The sequence below is a fragment of the Octodon degus genome, unplaced genomic scaffold, assembly GCF_000260255.1.
Source record: "Octodon degus isolate 3935 unplaced genomic scaffold, OctDeg1.0 scaffold00022, whole genome shotgun sequence".
NCBI lineage: Eukaryota > Metazoa > Chordata > Mammalia > Rodentia > Octodontidae > Octodon > Octodon degus.
Window position 1 is genome coordinate 22,275,697 of NW_004524598.1, and position 8,669 is coordinate 22,284,365.

The window sequence follows — 8,669 nt, forward strand, 5'->3', positions numbered from 1 at the left end:
ACCTTATATAACCTATACAATGTGTTTCACTTATGATAATGTTAGCCTTGATCTTTCACTGACATGGTATCTGCTAGGCTTGTCAACTGCTAGCATGTCCTCCTCTCGAATTAGTAAAGGTCTTACGGGACAGACTTTACGACCAGGGAAATATTCTGCTTCTGAATGAGTGTCTACCAGCTAAAGTAGCATCCACGGTGGCTCTTGCGTGTGGCTCTTGCAGATTACTAAAGTGCCCATCAATTTTCCTCACACCTCCCACTTTTAGTAATTGGAATTATTCTCTAAAGCGATGCTATTCACCTTTCTGATTTGATTACTAGTTTCATCATTCACTTGCACTCGATAAGCCTCTGGATACTTTAATCTCAGCATTGTAAGCTAATGCTGTCAAAATGTATCTCGTTGCACGAATTGTTCAGTGTTGGCCTTTGATAGCTGCTTCGTGGCGGGTTCTATTGTCCTTTATGGCAATACCCTCTGTTGTGAGCATTTGCAGATATGTTTGGCACTGAGGCTGCTGCCTGCTTACCTCTGTGTCTTCTGCCCCAGCCCTGAACCCAGCTATTTCTCAAATGATTCTTGCTCTTGCTTTAAATTGATGGATTATTCAAAACTAAGCAGTAGGCTCTGTGTGGTCCTCACTTCTGGGGTTTGCATGGTCCTAGGTGCTTGCCAATGGGAAATGCTTATTGGGCACTCTCTCACCTGCCGACCTCATTCTATACGTATTTCTGTGTCCATATTCATGTGCATCTTTGCAAATCATGAGTTCGTACCTGATATTTCAATTCAGTAGGTTTGGTTAGCTCTTCAATGAACTTTTTCTGACAAGTAGGGAACCTGGCTGTGATATCTCAAATAGCAAACATTTGCATATTTGTTTATTCCTAGTCCATGTGAAGGGCATCAGAACTGCTAATATGTACCTGCATCAGAAACAAATCTACTGAAGAGAATACACTACTGTTTACCTCGCACATGTATGTCTTCAGCCTTGTACTACCTGCCAAAGACGTTTCCTCCCAAGGTGTCTACTGCTAGCCCCACCCCCCCCTTCAGATTGTTGACATTATTCATTTGCAGTGCTGCAGGCTGCTGGTGTTGGTGTTCCAGTTTGGGCTTGCTTTACATTCTTGTTCTTTCAATTATTTGCTCTTGGGCACGCGTAGCTTTACCTAAGAGTCAGGGCTAATGACAGAAGTGGACACAGGGAACTGTGGTTTCCTGCTCGTCACTGTGGGCATTCCTAATCCATTTTTGTGTTCTCCTCTCGTTCCCCCTGCCTCCCCTAGGGAGCCAATGACATTGATTTTTAAATTACCCATTTGTTTTTTATCTTGTTTAATGTACATTTTCTTGCAAACTATTTTTCTTTACCTGAAGGATAACATATTACTGAGACCCTTTTTGCTCCTTAACTTATTATTTTTATTTCACTGTAGATCACAGAAATTATTTCAAAATTCAAAAGGAAACTTGCATTTCTTTATAGCCGTAAATATCCCCATTATTCAGTTCATAGTTTGTACCTCCACGGCCCTATACATGGGTGTTTACATTTTCCCAGTATTTTGGAATTACAAAGCACACTTTGAGGGCTGGCAAAATAGCTCAGTGGATTAAAGCACCTGCTTAGGCCGATGCAGCGGGCTAGGGTTTGATCCCCGGCGTGCTGTGCCGGCCCTGCCCCCCGGGGCACACTGAGACTGCAATTGAGCCTGGGCGTGATGTCACATGCCTATAATCCCAGCACTTGGGAGGCTTAAAACAGGCATATCCCTGCAAGTGTGCTCTATGTAGTGAGACCCTGTAGACCCTATAGGCCCTGTGCTAAAATACCAACACACACACACACACACACACACACACACACACACACATACACACACACACTTTGGCATCACTCTGCATGTGTGCTTGTGTATTGTGGGAAATATACTTCACTATGCTTCCTTAAAATATAAACATGTTTATGTAGGTATAGCAATCAAATCCTACTCTCACACTAAATTCATGGTCTCCAAGTTTCACTGACTACCCACATATATCCTCAATGGCGTCACAGCACGTGTCTTATAGTTGGTTTACTCGCATCCACTTTAAAACAGGCCCACGAAAGCACCTGAGTGGTCTGGGTAAGTGCGTGCTATAGAAAGGGATGAATGAACACAGAGACACATCCTGAGAGGGAGGCTCAGAGCCCAGACTCTTCACCCAGGTACTCTTGTGCCTGCACTTACGTGGACAGGTGGTTGTGTCACTATTGTTTTATGATGTGTGCTGTGTTGCTGTAGGCCAGAACCCACAACATGGGCTCACAAGACTGTGGAGAAGACTCTCGGACCTCCATGTCTTCTGAGAGGCCTCCTGGGGCTCAGGGAGGGGAGCCAAAGAGAGACCTGCCCTTCCTGGGAAGTACCAACTGAGGTGTGAAGCCAACACGGTAGAACTGCCCGACAGGGCCAAAATCATTGCCAGCTCAAGGGAAGAGGCCCCTAGGCATCAGAGGAGAGATTGGGCTGGAGATCAGGGAGGGAGGGAGGGAGGGTAAGGAATGGGAGAAAGCGTTCTGCAGACACATGGACGCACTGATGGACTCAAAGAATGGCAGCACTATTCAGGTTTGCAATTCAGAAAACTCATCTGAATCCAAGGGAGTAAGAGCCATGGGAAGCTAGAAGCTACACTCAGGGACACCACTGAGGCCAGCAGGAGGATGAGATTGCCAGCAGGCTGTGGCCTCAGCAGTGGGTCAGAATGGCGTGAGGAGACAGCCAAGGTATCCAAGAGGAAGTGTCCATGGGCCTTGTGTCCTCTTTGGCATCTGATATGAGTGTCTCACCCTCACAGCTTGAGGCAGGTTGGTATTCTTCCCATTCTCTGGAGCCAACCCTGGGAGATGCAACGGAAGTAGCACCATTGTTCTTCACCACCCGATGTCTCTGGGAGCAGCGAGAAGGCCTGGGTGACTCTGGTCGGACACATCAACTCTTGTGGGGGTTCCAACAGTTCAGGGAACCATTACAGAATCCTGGGTAGGATTCCAGGGAGAGCTCCACACTGGGCCTTTCCTGGGCATCTGACCCTCTGGAATCGGCCATCCAGAACTGTCCACCCTGTAACCCTGTGTCAAACTGAGTTCAAGCTTCCAATCTCAAGTACAGGGGATCCCATTTGCAGTAGTGGCTCGCACAGTTGCCCTGGCTGGACGCCTGTCACCCACACCCTTCCCTCAGTCTCCCCCCCCCAGTGTCCCTCAGTGTGTCTCTGGACAGCAGCACAGAGGGGGCCAGGGGTTTTGTATAATGCAGAGTGTCAGGCCCCTCCTGCCTTACAGTGTCATCATCTGGATTGTGACATCCCCTGGTGCCTATTAATGTTGCCATGCAGCTTGTAACTTTATTGAGCTTTCCGAGCACTCAGGATGTGTGGACTGCTAGTGTGGTGTGCTCCCCGAGAGACAGTGGCCAGTGTTCCGTCGCAGTCCACCCCACACCTGCCGTCTTCGCCGTACGAGCTCCTGCCCGTCTCTGCCTGCTTTGCTGTGAGCCCCTCCCTTCCTTCCAGGACAGGTGGTTTTGTTCATGCTCTGAGTGCTTAGTCACGGCTGGCTCCCTCCTGCTCTTGTGCAAGGTTGCGACCTGGTGAGCAACGCACGGACTCTGGCCCCAGAAAGACCCGGGATTGGGCTCTGCACCAGCTGTGTGACTTAGCAAGTCTCAGTCTCTATGAACTTCAGAGACCTGCTGCAATAAAGATAGTAAGTCACTCTGCCGTGCAGATAGAGCCTGGCACATAATCCATTCACTCGCCGCACTTCCTGTGTGGGCCTGGTTATCTCCTAATACCTGTGCCCTGGCAGCCAGGCTCTACCCTCCTGGGAGTCCAACTCCCTGCTGACACTGTCCCTGGAGAGTTGGAGGGGCGTGGCCCTAATGAAGCACACGGCGCCTGTTTCTAATGGGATCGACCACTGCTCTGTCCTGAGTGCTGCTCTGAATTTGCAGCACTCAGGTGACAAATGGCGGATGACGTAGGCGCTTTCCCCAGGTTGTTTCCTATAAACTGTAGTGATTTTATTGATGCTTTTGCAACTATCATAGCCTTTTGCTTGGGAGGACCAATGTATTACCATGAACTGTCAACGATTTTCATTGTAGTATTTAAATACACATTTTAAATTAAAACATGTTCAGTTGCTATGAATTCAGTGCTATCCTGTCTCGGCCCCTGTTCTCTCACGGCTGGGACAAGTACCTGACACTCAAAATGAAGGAGGGAAGGGGTTGCAGTCCATGCCCAGCTGGCTCCAAGGTAGAGCAGCACAAAACAGAGAGCAAGTGGCACGGCGGTGGCGAGGAGCAGAGAGCAAAATGGAGGAGCAGCAGCAACGGCGGCTTCAGGGTGTCTCCCGCGTGCTGACCCAGGCTGGCCGCCTCAGGGCGGGTGTAGAGCTCGTACCTGTAATCCCAGAACTGGATCATGAGCTCATCACAAGCTCTAGGAGTCTACCCCATAAATGCATGAAGCGTTGGGTGGACAACGCGACACAAACCATAACATTCTGTCCCTGGACCTCCAAAGACTCAGATGCATCACTTTTTGTAAAAGCCATTCTAGTCCGTCTCTAAGAGTTGCCAAAGTCCCAACAGTGTCAGCACTGCTGAAAAGTCCAAGTTCCAAGGCTCCTCCAAGATCCCAGGCAAACCCTCAGCTGTGAGCCGCTGTACAAATGAAAAGTTAAACATTTCAAACTTTCAGTGGCACAAGATAAACATTACCATTCCAAGAGATATAAACAACTGGGGAACACAAAGCATTGGTACCAGCACAAGTCCAAAATCCAGCAGGGCAAAAGCAAGTCCTGCAATTCCGTGTGGAGCATCTGAAGCAATCTCTAGTGAGTTGTGAGCTTCAGAAGCCTTACCTGGCTTTGGCCCTTTTGGTGGTAGCTCCCCTGGCTTCTCTCTTAGGCCAGCTTTACTCCCTTCTTACAGCTCTTCTTAGGTGATCCATGTTCCTGGCTATCCCAGTCTTCTGAGGTTTTCGCGGAACAGGCTTCTCACTCACAGCTTCACACTCTGCCCTCTCAGGGGCACACTGCCTGGCATCCCAGGTCTTCTTCCGAAAGCGAGGAGGAGGCTTTCTTGACCTCAGAACTCCTGCATTCTGAAAACAACTAAAACCAATGCTCTGTGCACGCTGCCAAGGTCCTCCAGCTGAAGCAGTAGCCAGGCTTCCTGCTCCGTTGTCGGGTTAAGTGCCTTGACCGCGGAGCACTCCGACCCTGATTCCAAGGAATGAACTCTGTGTTGGCACAGAGGTCCTTCCCGCTCTCACCCCTCACAGCCATGCCTCTCCTGATCAGATGGCATCATCCAATGGCCACCGGAGAGGACTGCCAAAAATTCCTTCTAAGTTCCACTTTTTTTTTTTTTTTTGCAGAACTGGAGATTGAACTCAGGCCCTTGCGCTTGCCAGTGAAGCGCTTATTCTACTAATCCATCTCCCCGGCGCCCCCTATTGGGCCTGAATAGGTATAACAGACTAATCCCCACCAAATTGGGTCCCTGAGAGCTTGTGACCGGCACAAAAGTGAGGGGCAAACTTACGACTTTCCTGGTAGACAATGGAAGAGGAATCTCTGCCCTCAAAAGTTCCCTCTGTCAAAGAGTTGCCATCACTGGGGAAACTGGGCCTTTTGCCACTCACCCCTTCTACCAGGCAGAGACTCGCAGCCGGGGAGGAGGTCTCTGGTGGAAGCCAGTCCCCATACCGTTTCTGGGAAGAGATCTCCTCTTCAAGCTAAAAGTAACCGTCTCCCCTGCATCAGGCGATCAGCCTCCCCCTTGATTAAGCCTGAACTTTCAACTCTGACTGGAAGACATCTTCTGAAAGGAAGATGACACGGGCATCAACGTGAGACAGAAAGCAGCAAGCCTGCGGTTCGGAAAGCCCTCCTTCCTGAGACATGCTCCACCTCTGGGCCTGGCTGACAGCCCGCCACAGCCCTGCTACCCAGTTCACACGAAGCACAAGCAGGCGTTCAGCCACACACTGGCACGATGGCTTGCTAATCACCTTGGGCAAGACCTCCGTGCCCCCACAATGTGGCCATCACCTTACGCTCTGTGGTTCCCCACCCACGCACCCTTTTTGGATTGTTAATTGCCAGGAGGGCTCAGGAACTCCCCCACTATTTTCAAGGAGGACCTATTAACAGATTTGGCTGCTCTGAGACAGCCTGTTTCTTTGTCCCTTCAGGCTCCACAATTCTTTCACTGTTCCCTCGGCCCTGAGATTGGGCCATCAGCCACCTGCTTCTGGTTGTGGAGCTCTACCTGTGGGCAGCCCCCGCCCTCATCAAACTGCATCCTGTGGCACGAGACACTCAGCCAGAAAATGCACACAACCAGAAGTTTCAGAACTGTAAAATGTTCATGGATTGTCCAGCTGCTGAAGTCACCTCTCCTTCCTATAAAGTCATGCGAGATCTCTGAGCTACTGGGACCACCACAATCGTCCACTGCACGTATACACACTGCCTCAGGCTTCTGCTGTCCGCATCCTGCTGGTGCACCGCCTGGGTGGAAGAGTGCCTTCTGCTGCCTTCACTTAGCTGCTGTCATGCCTCTCTGCAAAGACCCAAGTTCTGGGCTCAAAGGTTAACTGACCTGGACGCAGCCTCCCAGACGTTCAAAAAATGTGCTCCCTCTATGAATAGCACTTTCTTTTTAAATTTTTTAAATTCATTTTAGTGAGAAAAAAAGATAAAATAGCAATGAAACAGTTTCAAAATAGATCAGTAAGACAGTTACAATAATTAATACATTGCATATTAATGTCGTTAGTTATTCAGAGGACAAGATGCATACATGATATTTTGTCTAAACACCATTAGTACAAATCTTTCTTTTCATTGAACTAAGATAATGTAGTTGTACATGTATTCTATCTATCTTGTATATACATATTTTTTTTTTTTTACTACAAGACAGTCCTTTATTTATATCCCCCGTGTTATTGTTTTGTCTTGTCAGAGATGGGTGCTCCACTGCTGTTAGAGAAGCTGTATTTGGAGAAGTCTTTAAAGGATCTTTTCATACTTGATGCCAGTCCAAAGACTGCAGGTACCTGAATTCCGCACTATAACCCAATAGTAGTGAGTTACCAGCACAACTGCAACTTTCCGAAGTTGTTGACTTGAGCCTTCTGCAGCTCAGCATATTAATATAGCTTTACTTTTTATATCTCGTGTTTACACTTTTCTGCTGGATGGTTAAGACCAAGTTAAAGCAAGACCTATATACCTAAAAACGTAGCTTTTGCTATCAGACAAGGTCAGTCACATCCCCTCAGGATTTACCCTGAAACCATGTACAGCATCTTGTGGATCCTTTGTCAGTGTCAGCCATCTGGATGAGTCACGGCCATTGCTTGGCCAAGTTGCTCTCTGTGAAAGCCTGAGAGAGTGTTTTCTCTCTAGGTGACTCTCCTCAGGCCCACCATGCATCACGGCCACTTTCCTCTGTGGCTGAATAGCACTTCTGATTACGACACGTCCAAGCTGCCTGCTACAAAGCACAAAGTCTCTGTTGCAATGTGGCCACAGCTGGCTACCAAGAAAAGCTGCAAGTCTCTTGGAGCTGCTGGCTTCTGTGCGCTTACTCAGGCTGCCGGTCCTTGTGAGCACCCGGGCACCTCTGGGGCTGTGTCCCTGCTTTTCCTCTCTGCTCTATCAGGCACTGTCTTGGCTAAGACAGCTGACAGGTTCATCTTAGACTGAGACTTAACATTCCACGTGCCATGCACCGTACTGGGACGAGCTGTTCTAAAAAGTGTTGCTGCATCCTGCCACGTGCCGAGGACACCCTGCGTGCAGATGGCAATAGGGACGAAGCCCAGCACACCGGATGCTGCAGTCTCTGTGGACAAAACTATTTCAGTCAAAACTCTCCTGCATTGATGATCTACAGAACAAAATACTTCCTGCTGCTGTCTGGAAACCTGCAACTAGTTATACAAAATAACCAGGCCCAGGAATCCAACTGGATGGAATGGCAAGCTCTGCCTCAGCTAGGAAAAGTTTACCTGGAAGGTCAGAGCCAGCCCTGCCCCATCCTTGGCACTGCAAGTTCAAGACGCAGGGCTGGCATCTGCTGCTCTGGGGAAGCTCAGGCTTCAGCACTGTGTCATCGCTCCAGCTCCAACCTCCCATTCCCTCCCTGCATTGAGAAGACAGTAGAAGTGTGTGGGGTCCTGATGTAACATATCACCCCTAGAGATGACAGACCCTTGATCATTGACAATGACAGTGGGCTTTCATTTGTAGCAGAGGTAACTAAGAAAAACTGGAATAAATAAAAGCTGTGTACAGTATGTAGGCCACAAAGCTCTAGAAGGTTAAAATCAGCTTGTAACCTTCACACATGTAACCCAGGTATATATTGACCGCTTCTACAAGTTTCAGAAAATCAGCCTCAGGTCTGCTGAGAAAGCTGAACCAGACCGCTCACTCTGAAGAAACAGTGGACTCAAACCCTGGTCTGGTCACTGTAGACACTGACCGGTCCACGCACAGTGGAAGCCCAAGGACACCATCCAAGGCATTGCTCCATGCACACTCCCCTTGAGTTGTGTGACTTTTCCGGCTGCTTGCACCATCC